General features: G+C 44.8%; 1 protein-coding gene across 2 annotated transcripts in view; it reads right to left on the reverse strand.

Moving 5' to 3' along the window:
- LOC138740998 (uncharacterized) overlaps window positions 1-15546 on the reverse strand; it is an 81240-nt gene that overhangs the window by 49088 nt on the left and 16606 nt on the right. The window contains exon 3 of one of the 2 annotated variants that reach the window (XR_011343258.1): window positions 3675-4038. The exons of the other annotated variant lie outside the window; for it this stretch is intronic. The gene's annotated coding sequence lies outside the window, so the exon portion shown is untranslated. Of the gene's footprint in view, window positions 1-3674; window positions 4039-15546 lie in introns of those variants that run through there. 2 annotated transcript variants of the gene reach the window in all.

A 15546-nucleotide genomic window follows, 5' to 3' on the forward strand; every position in this document is an offset into this window, starting at 1 on the left:
AAGATTTGAAAGAGACAGATTTTGGCTTAGCTGCCATAATTGGGCATGGAATCCTTTGTATGTAAAACAAGGCAGCAAGGTTGGTGTAGCGGTTAGCACAACACCTTTACAACACCAAAGATCGGGAGCGGGGTTTGAGAACTGTCTGTAAGGAGTTTCTACATTCTCTCCGTGTCTGCATGGGTTTTCTCCTGGGACTCCACTGTTCAAAATGTACCAGGGGTGAAGGTTAATTGGGTATAAATTGGGTGGCACAGACACGTGGGCTGAAATGGTGTTGTACGTCTAAAATTTGTTTAAAAATTAACATTTAATTTTAAAATAAATTAAACAAGGTCTCCAAATACTGCGGTCTAGTGTGGTATATAAAGGTCCTGGAGAAACCCAGTCCTGCAGCATCCACTGGAAGCAAGGGGCAGTCTCTTGCTTTCTGTGGAAGGCTTTGTGACTGGAAATTACAAGCTTATAAGTAACTAAACATAGCAGAGTTGTTTCCTGCCAGAGGATCTCATTACTGGAGTTGGTGGAGGGAGAAGATAGATCAGTCGCATGAGCTCAACATTGAGGTGAATAACTTGACAAATAATTGGATGCAACTGAGGAAAAACCTTTTTCTCTTTATGGACAATGGATAATTAAAAGAACGCACAGAGACTTTTGCCTACAGGTCAGGAACCGAGAAGTATAGGTTAGAGGTGAGAGGGGAATCATTTTTACACAGAGGGTAGTGGGTATATGGAAGAAGCTTTCAGAGTTGATCGTTGAGGCAGATACTATTGCAATGTTTAAGAAACATTTGGATGGGTAAGCTTTGAGGGATATGGGCCAAATGCAGGAAGCTAGGATGAGTGTGGGTGGGACATTTTTGCTTAGCGTGGACAAGTTGGGCTGATGGGTCCATTTCCAAGCTGTATTATTCTGTGACTTCTGTGAAATATAGGTGATATTTGGATGTTGGCCACCAAGGTGGAGGTCTCCTCTTGACAGTCAGATGGTTGAAGAGGTTCTCAAAGCCTTTGGGAATCTGTAGAACTCTCCTTGCCTTGAGACAGTGAAGAGATTCAGATTATTTAGGTCTATTGGGAAACTTTCAGGCAAATTAGGGCCGCACGTTTAGCATGGCAGTTAGCATAAAGTTATTACAGTACAGAAACCTGGTTTTAAACCTGGTGCTGCCTTTAAGGAGCTTGTACGTTCTCTTTGTGACCATTCAGTTTTCCTCTGGTCCTCCTGTTTCTGTCCACATTCCAACAGCATGCAGGGTTTGTAGGTGAATTGGTCACATATGTGTATTTGGGTAGCGTGGACTCATGGGCCATAAGGATCTGTTACCATGCTGTATCTCTAAATTAAGTTAGAAAAACTAAAACTTTCAACATGCTCTTCATTGACTTAAAGCTACAGCAATCTGAGGACTCACTATTTCACTGAGGCGTGTGTGTGAGATTCATGAGGGTTACAGCCGCTTCAGAGAAAGCCAGATGGGCAGCAGTCAAGAAGGGTCAAGTCCTGTCAAACCATGGAATTGTTCACAGCTGGAGACAACGTGGTTAATAGTGAACAACATTCTGTATCCATGCAGCATAACAAAAGCACAAAAAAACAGAAACACACAAAATATGGAAATATTGTGGTGTACAGCAAGTATTCTCTGCTGTACAGGTAGTCTACATCTCAGCCCAGGCTGACGTGAGGTTAGCACAACATTAACAATGTGGTCTATAGCATTAAGATGACATGCAGAGGCTTTGTACATCAAAGCTGAAGACTATTAACAAGATCGACTTCAAGAGTTGCCAAAAAAACTATCAAAATGTCTCCTGTTCCAGCTGAAGCCCAAACATCATGGACCACTGCTGCACATCCATCACAGACTACTACCCTTCCCTCCTGGGGGATAGCTGACAACCAAACTGGGCTCCTCTTCCCTACCTACCAGTAGAAACTGAAGTATGAGGATCCGGTGAAGACAATCTGATGAAGAGCTAGTCTAAGGGCACAGATAACCCACCATGTAACTGCTTTGAATTGGTAGATTAGTCCACGTTTAAGAACTCAGCAGCTAATCAAAGTAAATATGTCACCGCTGTCGAGGATTTATCACCAAATGCGTGCCAAAGAAAACAACCTGAACCTTTCCCAACCAGGAGCCATAAGAACTGAGTGATTCACTCCTTATTAAACTCTAGAACTGAGGTGATGAAGTCGGGTAACCATGATCGAAGTGAGAAACCTAGTTATGATCGTCACAAGGTCACAAAGGATGCTAAGAGGCCAGGCCAGACCAAGTCAGAAGCTCGGACAGAACTTATAGACACCCCATCGATTGTGGATAGATGTGAATTCTATCACAAGCTAGAAAATTAAGTCAAGAAGAATTGTAAACAACCATACTGGCCTTCAGAAATCAGAGTATTGAGTCCAGGAGTTGGGATGTTACGTTAAAGTTGTGTAAGACATTGGTGAGGCCAAATTTGGATTATTCTGTGCAGTTTTGATGGCCTAACAACAGGAAAGATATCAATAGATAGAGAATGTGCAGAAAAGATTTACTTGGATGTTGGCCAGACTGCAGGGACTGAGTTACAGTGAAAGGTTAAACAGGTTAGGACTTTATTCCCCAGAGCATAGAAGAATGAGGGGAGATTTGATCAAGGTATTTAAACTTATGAGGGGGATCGAAAGAGTAAATGTAGATAGGCTTTTTTCCATTGAGGGTGGGTGAGATTCAAACAAGAGGACATGGGTTATGAATGAAAGGGGTAAGGTTTAGGGAGTACATGATGGAGAACTTCTTCACTCAGTGAGTGGTAAGAATGTGGAACGAGTATCCAGCTGAAATGGTAAATGTGGGCTCAATTTTACAATTTAAGGGAAATTTGGACAGGTACATGGATGGGACAGGGATGGAGGGTTATGGACTCAGTGAAGCTAGGCAAGAGAAAGTGGTTCGGCACAGACTAGAGGAGCTGAAGTGGCCTGTTTCTATGCTGTAATTATTCTATACGCCCCTCCCCGTTGAGCACAATTAATTCAACAGCAGTTTTGAATAGTTCACCTTCGACAACCTCATGCTTTCTGTATCTGCATGCAAGGTTACTGCTGTAGAAGTCAGCACGGCCTTCCTCAGAGTGTTTGGACTGAATTCAAATAAAAATAAAGTGAAAATACAAAGCTAGAGAAACTCAGCTGGTCAAACAGTGTCCTTTATACAGCACCAATCTCAAGCCTAAAATGTCACTTCTGTATCCTTATCTTTGCTGTTTGACCTGCTGAGTATCTCCAATGTGTTTTCACTTCAACCACGATAAATGCAGATTTTAGTGTTTTACTTCTGTCTGGTCTGGATGGAGACTCTGGCCACGTCCTGAGAACCTGTGCAGACCAGCTGGTGGGAGCATGCACTGACATCTTCAACCCCTCTCCCTGCTACAAGCTGAAGGCCCCATCTGCTTTAAGAAGTCCTCTATCGTCCTAAGCATGCTTCGGGGATTATTGCCCAGTGGCTCTGATATCCATCATCATGATGTGTTTCTAAAGTTTTGTCAGGCCTCACATTAACATCAGTCTCCCAGACAGCCTCGTTCCACTACAATTTCAAGATCAAGTTTATTTATCGTCTGATTGTACCAGAACAATCTGACAGAACAGTGTTCTTCAGTCCACAGTGCAAACACACATACAGAAATAGCACAGATAGAGATAGGGACAGTACATATTCTAATAAATATTATTAAATAAGTAGTGGAGTCTCAGAGAGTTGCTTAGCAGTTGATCAGTCATTCAACAGCAACTTGCCTACTGTGGCAGCAGATTCACGTGGATGCCATCCTCCTGCCCCTGTATTGTATGTTGGAACATCTGAACAGTAAGGACATTTACATCCAACTTTTATTTATTAACTGCACCTCTGCCTTCAATACCATAGTCCCAAACAAATCCATCCCAAAATTCCATCATGTTGAGTAAACAAGAACATCTGCTGGGGTCCAGTGCAGTACACAGAAGTGCTGGGGAACTCAGCAGGTCACACAGTATCTGTAGGATGCAAAAGGCAGTTGATGTTTCAGGACTTCGAGAAACGGATGTCAGAACTCTCTTTCGGGGTCGGCCTAAAGGGGGTGCATTTGCAGGCATTCCCCCCCTCCCCCCACAGCAAGCAAGGTGCTGGGCTCCTCCTTACACTCATGGACATTGCTCGCCGTCAGACCCGTCCCTCCCTGCGTCACTAGCATCTAGCTTCATACTTGCTAATGACTCTCCACACAATAAAAGCAGTGCTTACGCCTGCTACGACGGAGAGGCGGAGGATGTTAATGTTGGGTAGGTAGGTTCCAGAACCCCCACCCCCCCACCACTGAGCGAGTTTACAAGTGTTGGACTGTGCCTCTCCTGGTTACCCTAATACCCCCCTCTAATGCTCATTCTTGCGCTGACCCTGCTCTCTCTGCAACTAAATCCTCGGCTTCGTGACGTGTTGTGTTGCGAAGAGTATCAGATTCAGTGGGTTCACAGAGAGATGAGTCAGGGCATAAGAGTTACAATCACATGTAACTTTTATTAACACACAGGAAACAAACAAAACTAATTCACATAAGCGACGATACAGACATTCAATTTAGATGTCAGTTGGACGCCGACGACGGTAAACCTATATCTGACCCTGCTCACACACTATAAAGAGGGACTCTTACATATGTTCCTGGTACTCTTATCAACAGGGGTGTGGCTCAACTGCAAGTATTGATCTATCACAGTACTAGAGCTCAGCTTCGGTGTAGGGCACACTTTATCCCCAACCCTTTCAGCAATGTCCATAATAGTGACATGGCCTGGAGTGGTGTCCAGGGCTTGGATTATGAGGCAGAGAGAGTGAACGTGCTCTGTGTTGGTGCTAAATAAAGTGCTTATCTGTGCTTCTAGCCAATAATGACCCTAGGTGATTTAAATTAGCCAACGTCAAGGTGTGCACTAATTAGTGGCCAGAATCCAACCTTGATTGACAGGTGATATCACTTCCAAATAAATTTCAGACAGGGAGGACAGATGATCACCTGCAATACACACATTCCAGACAGGCAGGGAGGCCATGCTTTCTCCACACACAGCATTTGTAGACTGTAAGTAATGTGGACTGATGACATTGTATCTTCCACCATAAACCTGAACACTGGTAACCCACAAGCACATATTCAGTCCCTTAGTATGCTCCTTACACACACGTGGCTGTGTGGCCAATCATCACAAGTCTGTAGATGACCCCTTTGCCGCAGTGCAGATTTTAGAAGACAGAGTGGAGCAAAGGAAAGAGATAGAGAACTGGTGACATGTTGTCAAGGTAACAACCATCCCTCAATGTCAGCAAATAGAATGAGCTGGTCACATCCCTGTACATACCAGTGGTGCTGAGATGCAGTTAGTAGAAGTACAACCTGCCCAGGTCCAATGTCACCACAGGAGAGTCTACTTTCTTGACATGAGGAACTTTGGCTCATCCCTTCAGCCAACTTTTATTGGTGAACCATGGGAAGTATCCTGTCTGGATTACAAAGCACTGACTAAGACCCCAAGAAACTGGATAGAGTGGTAAACCAAGTTCAGGCCTTTACAAAAACCAACCTCCAGAAAATAAACATGCCTGACAACAATAACCTCCAGACCCAAACACAGTTTCCTCCCACCCCCCCCACCCCACCCCCACCAATCAGACTCTTAGAAGGATCTCTTGTTGTCAAAAGATGGTCCCTTGCATTGCTTTAACTGTAATTTTCTCTAAAATCTGCACTCTTTGACTTAACTGTGGGAGCGTGGAACGAGCTGCCAGCTGAAGTGGTGAGAATACGGGCTTAATTTTAACATTTAAGAAGAATTTGGACAGGTTCATGGATGAGTGGTGTACGGAGGGCTATGGACTGGGGGCAGGTCAGTGGGACTAGGCAAAAAAGTGGTTCGGCACAGTATAGAAGGGCTGAAGAGGTTGAAATATTCAATGGTTCTATGATTCCCTGCATTTTATTTATTTGCATGTGATTATTCCTATCAGAGTTGACTTGCTGGATCGCATATAAAACAAAGACTTTTACTGTTTCTGAGTGTATGTGTTAATAAAACAACTCAATGTCAGGAGGAGTCCGGTGTCTAGGAAGCAATTTGACAGAAACGTTCTGGCAATTCACTTTTTTAGTCCAGATCAGAGTGAGTGAGAATCAGAGTGGGAGATAAAGGGGACAGACCAGTTCACCAAGTAAGGTGATCCTGTGGGACATTTGAGAGAAAGAAAGACAAGGTGGTGAGAGTGCAGAGAAGATTCACTAGTAAGTTACAGGGTCAACATTACAGGGAAAGGTTAAGTAAATTAGGTCTTTGGAGTGTAGAAGGTTGAGAGGGGATTTGATTGAGGTGTGTATTAGGGGTGTTGGTAGAGTTAACATGGAGAAAAAGAAAATAAAAGATAATAAGATAAGGATAAAAACCCCCAGTGAGTGTGGTCTGTTGGTGAGGAGTTGCATTAACATGGAGTGCCATTTACATGAGCGATTTGTAAAGACAGGTTTCCTCTGCCTTTAAGATGCTACACTTCCCGCCATAAAATGTCCAAAGGAAGATTGGCTGGTCCAACTTGCTCCACGTCCCCTCTGCCGAGGTGGGGTTACTGCCAGAGGTGGAGTGACTTCACTCCGTCTCCTGTACGAAAGCAGCTGCAAACAGGAAGATCGGGTGATTGATGTTCCGCTGAAAGCCCATTGTCCCGCTGTGCTGTCACAGATCAGCCGGTGGAGCTGTCAGGCTGCACTCGCTCGCTCCACCCGCTCCCTCACTCCGCTATGCTCGCTCACTCTGCCACACTCCCTCACAATGCCCACTCCCTCACTCCACCCGCTGCCTCATGCTGCCATGCTCCTCACTCCACCCGCTCCTTCACGCTGTCACATCCTCGCTCCCTCACACCACCACATTCCCTCACTCCACCTGCTCTCTCACTTCGTCCAGCTCCCTCACTCAGCCCGCTCCCTCACAGCCCACTCCCTCACTTCGCCCCGCTCCCTCACTGCGCTATGCTCGCTCACTCTGCCACACTCCCTCACAATGCCCACTCCCTCACTCTGCCCGCTCCCTCACACTGCCCCGTTCCTCACTCCACCACACTCCCTCACTCCTCCTGTTCCCTCACGCTGCCACTCTCCCTCACTCCGCCCCCTCTCTCACTCCTCCTGCTTCCTCATGATGCCCACTCCCTCATGCTGCCATGCTCCTTGCTGCCTCACACCACCACACTTGCTCACAATGCCTGCTCCCTCACTCCGCCATGCTCCCTCATGCTGCCACATTCCCTCATTCCACCCCACTCCCTCACTCTGCCACGCTCATTCTGCCACGCTTCCTCACTCTGCCCTGCTCCTTCACTCTACCCAGCTCCCTCACTCTGCCTACTCCCTCACTCAGCCCACTCCCTCGCCCTGCTCCCACATGCCACTCGCTCCCTCACTCCACCCATTCCCTCAAACTACCCCTTGGACCAAATGGCCAGGACCCTGCATACTCCTGGTGGAAGCACCATTTCATTCAACGCTAGGTGTGTAGGGGGGGGAAATTGCAGATTGCGTGAACTGCACATTGGAGTGATGGGGCTGTCGGGGTGGAGCGGACTGGTGGGATCAGTGTGGGGCTGATAGGGGAGAGATCAGGGAATGGAAGAGAGAGGGAGGGAATGGACAGGGAGGGGAATGGAGAAAGGAAGTGGGGTGGTGGGGCTGTCAGGCAGTGGGGCAGGGAACTATCAGGCAGTAGGGCTCAGGCAGTGGGGCAGAGGGCTGTCAGGCAGTGGGGATCAGGCAGTGCGACAGGGGGCTGTGAAGCAGTAGGGCTCAAGCAGCAGGGCTGTGGGCTCTGGGGCAACAGGATGGAGGGGACTGTCAGGCAGCAGGATGATGGGCCTGTTGCAGGGTGGCAGCTGCTGTGCTCACATCCCACCCCCTTTTGCCCAGGGAAGCCGGCACACTGCTCTGGGCTGCATAAAAGGACTGCACGATCTGCCTTTTCCGTCCTCTGCATAAAAGATAAATTTGCTTTTTTTAAAAAAAAAGCATGAGCAAGTGATAATGCTGCTTTTGTGCACAAAAAATATTTATTTACTCACTTGCTTTGCCATTGATGTGAGCATTGGCTAAAAGGACATGTCGTTGTTTGGATTCATAGTTAACAATTCCTATGCATGTGCATTTTTGGTTTGATGTCACCAGTGAAGGAACCTACAGGAACCAGATGGGAACAAACCAGAAAGTGAAATGCAGATGCAAATTTGCTTTGAGTAATTTGCAGTTTTCCTCTACCTCCTCTTCAATGACTGTAACCTCAATTCCGCCTTCCGGTTAACTACACCCTCATTTCATCTCGCTCTTCCTTCTTGGTCAAGTATCTCTTTACTTGTGCCTCAAGAACTCTGCATCTGCTGCCCATTGAGACTGGCAGTTCCAAAGACTCCGACCTCTGGGAGAAGTGTGGACCACAATGATCTCATAGCTCAGCATGTCCCTCGCATAGTCATTACAAACAAGCAATCCTGATTCCATGAGGGGCACAGAAGAGAATGGTGGGAGGCAGCAGTGAAGACTCCAAAGACGAGACAGCAGCTTTCATCTACTGCCATCTTGAGTACATGGAAGTAGGAACAGATGGAACTCGGTATTCTCAAATGTAATGGATCCTATCAGACCTTCCACAACTACTTGCTGAAGCTGATGGATAACAGCAGAAGGAGTCCTTTCTCTCTCAACCATCTTGGAGCCCAGCACATGAATATCAAAGATGAGTTTTTTAACCAGTGCATGATGCTTCCCAGTTTCCTCTTAAGACCCTAGCCTTCACAGAAGTCACTCTTCAGCCAACTTTCTCCCCGCATCAGCTGATAGGGGATGTCTGAGTACATTGAATGCAGATTCCCTGAGTAAAAAGGGAAATTACAGCAGAACTTGGACCCCACAAGGTACTAACATTGGGTGAACCAACAAGTTAATGGGAACCCCATACTGGAGACTCACCATGTTGAACTGTCCACATGTATCATCCACTCGTGGTCATTATAAGTGGTACGTACCAACCAACCAGATTTTATGGAGCTACTGATCTCTGACTTTGACCCTGCTGTTTCTTTGATTCCACAGAGCCAAGCTTCTGGAAAATATTTTAATCTATCTTTCCTAGAACCAAACAGGCTGCCTTTACACTTTCCAAAGAATAAGCTTCAACCTGTCCCATTTTTCTTTTCAGCCTGTTGTCGACCTTCACATTTCAGATTTATTGTTAGAGTACATCACACACCTCTGAGATTCCTTTTTCTTGTGGGCGAGGCAGAATTACCACTAATTGGATGTGCAAAAAAAACTGCACATGATGTACTCATATAAACAAAGAAAGTTTAAGGTAAAAAAACTGACTGTGCAATTCAGAGAGGAAAAAAAAACCCAATAAAGTCCTTAAATGAGTCTCTGATTGAGTTTGTTGTTGAGGAGTCTGATGGTGGAGGGGGAGAGGCTGTTCCTGAACCTGGTGGTGTGAGTCTTGTGGCACCGATACCTCTTTCCTGATGAGTGCAGCGTGAGCAAAGCATATGGAGTGGATCCTTGATGATTGCTGCTGCCTTCTGATGGCAGTTTCCCTATAAATGTTCTCAATGGTGGGGAGGGTTTTACCTTTAATGTCCTGGACTGTGTCCACTATCTTTTGGAGGGCTTTACGCTCAAGGGTATTGGTGTTCCCATAACAGACCCTGATGGAGCCAGTCAGCACACTTTCCTCCATATCTCTGGAGAAATTTGCCAGGGTTTCTGTTGTCATACCAAACCTCTGCAAACTCATGAGGAAGTAGAGGTGCTGACCTGCTTTCTTCATGATGCCATTGGTGCGTTGGGTCCAGAAAAGATCCTTCAAAATATTGACTCCAAAGAACTTAAATTTGCTCACCCACTCCACCTCTGATCTCCCAGTGATTACTGAATCGTACACCTCTAGTTTTCCCTTCCTAAAGTCAAAAATCATCTCTTTGGTTTTGGTGACATTGTATGTGAGGTTGTTGGTGCTTCATTCAGTCAAGTTTTCAATTTCCCTCCTGTATCACCCATTTTATACAACCCACTACTGTGGTATCTTCACCAAATTTGTAGATGGTGTTATTGTCGTACCAAGCCACACAGTCCTAAGTGTATAACGAGTAGAGCATGGGGGCTAAGAACACAGCCCTGTGGTGATCCAGTACTAATGAAGGTTGTGGAAGAGATGTTCTTACCGATCCTCACTGATTGTAGTCTGGAGGTGAGGAAATTCATGATCCAATTACACAGTGGGGTGTTGAGACCCAGGTCTTGGAGTTTGCTGATCAATTTTGAGGGGATGATGGTAATGGATAATATTTGTCTTATGGCAGTCAAAAATTAAGTATGTCATATATATTTATGTATAATTACATGACAATAAAAGGAAGCTTTAACCTTGTACATTGTACAATGCCTATAACAATCCAGTTTGAAGCCTTTTGTAAATAGAGATATTGGGAACAAAAGCTCAAAAGGCTTGCTAAGCTTTTATAATTCAACTGGAAATTTCAGTTCAGTTTTAGGAATCAGATGCAACAAAGTTCAAGAGAGGGAAGGTGTGTTGTTTTGGGAAGAGGATCAGGTTTGGTGGGTTCACAGAGAGACGAGTCTGGACACAATTACATGTAACCTTAATTAACACACAGGAGACAAACAGGGGAGAACATCAAATGGTACTCGATTACTATATTACTTAAACAATGATATAGCCATTCACATCAGGCCTAGTTTGGACTCTGATACCAGTGGCCGCCTATACTTTTACATGGTTACACACATGAATACACACTCTACAGACAGGAACTTTCATACACACACCCAGTTCTCTGTACCAATGGGGTTACAGCACTTTGCAAGTACTGATCTATCTCAGTACTATGGTTCAGCTTCAGTGTAGTGCATGCCTTACCCACGACACTTACAGCGATATGCACAGAAGCAACCTGGCATGGAGCAATGTTCGGGGCTTGGACCACTATGCATCAATATTTTATACCGTTCTGAGCTAGGTGTCTAACCAATGATGACCCTAAGTAATTTAAATGAGCCAATGGCAAGGTGTGCTCTAATGGGTGGTCAGAGTCCAACTTTGATTGACAGGTGATGCAACTTTCAAATAGGTTTCAGTCAGGGGGGGACACGTGACCACCAGAGTATTCCAGACAGGCAGGGAAGCCACGTTTTCCATCACATATAACAAGGTGAGACTCCACTTATCCTGGACGATCACAGTTCGAGCGATGAAGTTGCATGCGAAGAGTACAGAGAGTTGGCTTATTCCTTGGGGCAGAGAAGGTTAAGGGAAGATTTAAAAGATGTCTGAAAGGATTTCAAGGAGGGTCAACTTTTTGAAAGGCTGATAGCTAGATTTAAAACATTTGTCAAAGTAGAGAGAAAGAGGGAAGACAAAAATGTAAGGGGTTACTTGTTCTGAACAGGACTGTTGGGTGTAAAAGTGTGCTGGAAACATGTTAAAAAAAACTCGAAAGGGAACTATAGAAACGTGAAAATGCAACATACCCCATAATTTTGCGATTTTAACATCTGTCTGATAGATATATATCCTGTTGGTCTAATTGCAGAAGAATACTTATCACAGTACCAGGTATTTTGTGCGAAGTAATGTTAAAAATAAAGCAGAAAAGGGCAGCAGGAATAAGGAAAAACAGAGAAGTCAGATGAACTGCAAAGTTGTCTCAGTAAAAAAACCCAGTGCCATGGACAGTGGAGCTTCTACTTTCCATGATTGTTATAAAGACCAATGTTTTCTGCGGGTGACCTGTCTTTTAAACGAGACAGTGCTAATCATTCTGTATTATTACGCTGTAAAGATTGTGGCGAGCTGTCTCTTTGGTGATTCAATGAAACCTCATCTGGACAAGATGAACAGGAAAATGTGTCAGCTGGGAATTGTGACCACAATCCTGCAAGGAAAACCCACAGAAATGCTGGAGTAGCTCAACAAACTTCACAGCGTCCCTATGAGGGCTGTGGGATGGGCTGAGTTCCCCCAACATTTCCGGGTGTTTTTACTACAATCTGCAGACTTCCTTGTTTCGCTCCAGTTTATAATTGGCATGGTTTTATGAGAGTCACTCAGAATTCCAGGGCGGAATGCTGTTATTGGTCATCCTTTAGTTCGAGAAAGATGAGTTCATGCAGTTCATCTGTGGGCATGAAGGTGACTTCGCAATCCCAGTCTGGAAAGGCAGAGCCTGGCACAATGGTGGCACTGAACGTCCATTGTTGTAATAACCGTGGCTGCTGCTTTGTGATGCCGTTCATGGTTTGCCACCAGTTTTTGGCAGCGTCTGGTGAAGGTTTGATAGCACAGGGCTCGCCAATGGGATCTGTCAGCAGTTGCAGTTTCTCGCTCTCCTGGCTGGATGTCACAGTAGCATAGGGTTTCCTTCCCAGCATCTTTATAGTACTTGCATGAATGACCTTGAGGTCTCCTTCTGCTCTTCAGTTCACTATAGAGCAGCTGGCAAGGCACACAGTGGTCGTCCATTCTGATGATGTGTCCCACCCACCGCATCTGGGCTCTGATGATCAGGGACTCTTTGCTGGTTGACTTCACATGACCCAAGACCTCGAGGTTGGAGACACGGTCTTGCCAACGGATGCCAAGGATGAAACGGAGGGCGAGCATGTGGAATTTCTTGAGTTGTTTGATGTGACGTCGGTACAGAATCCAGGTCTCACATCCATATAGGAGAGAAGGGATGACCACAGTTCAGTAGACTTTCAGCTTTGTGGAGATGTGTTGATTGAGCACTCTAGTATGCAGCCTCCCCAGAGCCTGGCTGGCCTTGCTGATCCTGATGCTAAATAAGAATAAAATGATCAGGAAAACTTGGATGACAAAGGTTATTGAAGGTTTGATGAGTACAGAAGGAAGCCTGTGACAGGTATTGGCATCTGGAATGAAGCGAGTCCCTTGAGGAACATAAAAGGAGTCAAAGAGACCTTAACAGGGAGGGAAACATAAGGCCTTGAAATGTCTATATTAAAAGTGAGAAGCCATCTGGAGAAATGGTCTCCTCACAGAGACTGAAGGGTTAATCTAGGTGTGGAGACAGGCGAGGTTCTCATCTATACTTCTCATCTATACTCATCAAGAAGGAGAAGGAGGATGGTGAGCTCAGAGAGAGATACATTGATAATCTGGAGCAAATCAGAAGATGAATGTGCAAATGTCTTAGAATGTCAAAAATTGGATAAGTCCCAAAGGCCAAAAGAGATCTAACCCAGGTTTCCATGGGAACTAAGAGAGGAGATAACTTTCCTGATGAAGAGTTTTCAGTCTGAAACATCAACCATTTATTACTTTCCACAGATGCTCAAGTCAAGTTTATTGTCATCTGATTGTACAAGCACAACCCGATGAAATAGTGTTCTCTGGTCCTCGATGCAAAACCTGCAGACACACATATAGAGAAATGATACCTGCACAGGACAACTATTTATAATACAAATAAGTAAATATTGTTTCATGAATATGATAGTCTTGGATGGTTCATGTGAGCAGTTCCTTTGGCTGTTCATCTCACTGCCCGTGGGAAGAAGCTGTTCCTCAGCCTGGTGGTGCTGGTTCTGATAGTCCTGCGTCTCTTCCCCGACAGGAGCAGCTGAAAGATGCTGTGTGCGGAGTGGAAGGGGTCCTCAATGATTTTTCACTCCCTCTTCAGACAACGATCCTGGTAGATCTCATCAATGGAGGGGAGGTAGACTCCAGATATCCTTTCTACCATTCTTATGGTCCTATGGATTGACTTCCAATCCAGTTATCTGCAGCAACCATATCTGCCTGATGCTGTCTGACCTGCTGAGTTCCTCGAGTACTTTCTTTATCCCTGTTTTCCAGCATCTGCAGATTTTTTTGTTCACCTTCAGGAGGTAACTGGGGCTTAATGAAGATTTTCATATCTTTGTTGCTACAAGTGAAGTATCAGGAGGATAAAAAATGTTTATTTCAGAAGAGCAGCCTGGAATTAGAGGCCAATGAGTCCTAAGTAAATGGGAGGGCAATTATTGGGGAAATTTCTAAAGGACAGAATTTATGTTAATTTGGAAATTCAGGAACTAATCAGTGATAGTTTGCATGTCTTTGTGCTGATTAAATCCTGTCTCAGCCATCAGATTGAGTTTGATAAGACATTAAAAGAGATCAGTTAAGGCATGGCAGTAGATGTTGCCCATAAAGCATTTGCCAAGGACCCATATGGCAGGCTGGTCCATGGTACATATTATCCATTGTGAGCTGGCTAATTGGATCCAACATAGGCTCAGTGAGAGAAGATAATGGAGGAAGGATGATTCACTGAATCATGATGAATGGTACACCACAGCGATCAGTGGTCCAATGTATTGCTTGTGTTATATTTTAAAGAATTGAATGCAGGAGATCCAATTAGTCAATTTGGAAATGATATGAACATTGTAGGTTTTGAAGTAAAAACACAAAATGGTGGAGAGACACAGCACGTCAAACTGTGTCCTTTACGTAGCAAAAACAGAGATACAGAACCGACATTTCGGGCTCGAGCCCTTCATCAAAGTATGAGAAAATGCCAGTGAGCATTAGTATAACATAGTGGGAGGGGGAAGGTGGCAGGTGGCAGGGCAGGAGATGATTGGTGGAGAAGGGAGGGAGGGTACAGCAGCTGTGAGGATCAAGCCCAAAAAGTTGGCTCTGTATTTTTTACTATTCTACATAACGGACGCTGTTTGACCTGCTGAGCTTCTCTAGCATTTTGTGTTTTTACTTCGACCGTGGTGTCTACAGAATTTTGTGATTTACGTGTAGGTTTTGAAGATATTAAGGAAGGCCACTGCAGGATATAGATCAGATGGAAAGTTGAGCTAAGACATGGTAGATAGATCCAAACAAGTAAGGGAATGATGCATACAGTAAACGGTAGGGATGTTGATGAAAAGGGAGATCTTGGGGTTTAAGTCGATTGTTCCCTGAAAATAATAAGATAGGGAGTTAAAGAAAGCAAATATGGCATGTTGGCCTTCACAAGTTCCAGTACAGAAATTAAGAGTTTACATGTTATGATGCAACTATTACAAAACCTGGTTGGGCCACACTTTGAATATTTTATGGAGTTCTGATCACCGTACCATAGGAAGAAGATGATTGTGCTGGTGAGAGGGGATTCACTGGGATTCACTGGAATGGATTGGAGGACTGTTGGGAAGACATTGGACAGGCTGAGCTTATATTTCCTAAAGGTAATGAGGGTGGAGGGGTTGACTTAACATAAGTACATGTGATAATGAGAGGCAAATAAAGGGTAGATAGAACATTTTTTTTCCATAGTAAGAGGACATAGACTTAAGGTGAGAGGAAAGATTTCTTAAGCCTTTAGAACCATAGAACCATAAAACCATAGAACATTACAGCACAGACAAATACCCTCAGGCCCTGTTCCAAACCTTTTTTTTTGCC

The sequence above is a fragment of the Narcine bancroftii genome, chromosome 8 (assembly GCF_036971445.1).
Source record: "Narcine bancroftii isolate sNarBan1 chromosome 8, sNarBan1.hap1, whole genome shotgun sequence".
NCBI lineage: Eukaryota > Metazoa > Chordata > Chondrichthyes > Torpediniformes > Narcinidae > Narcine > Narcine bancroftii.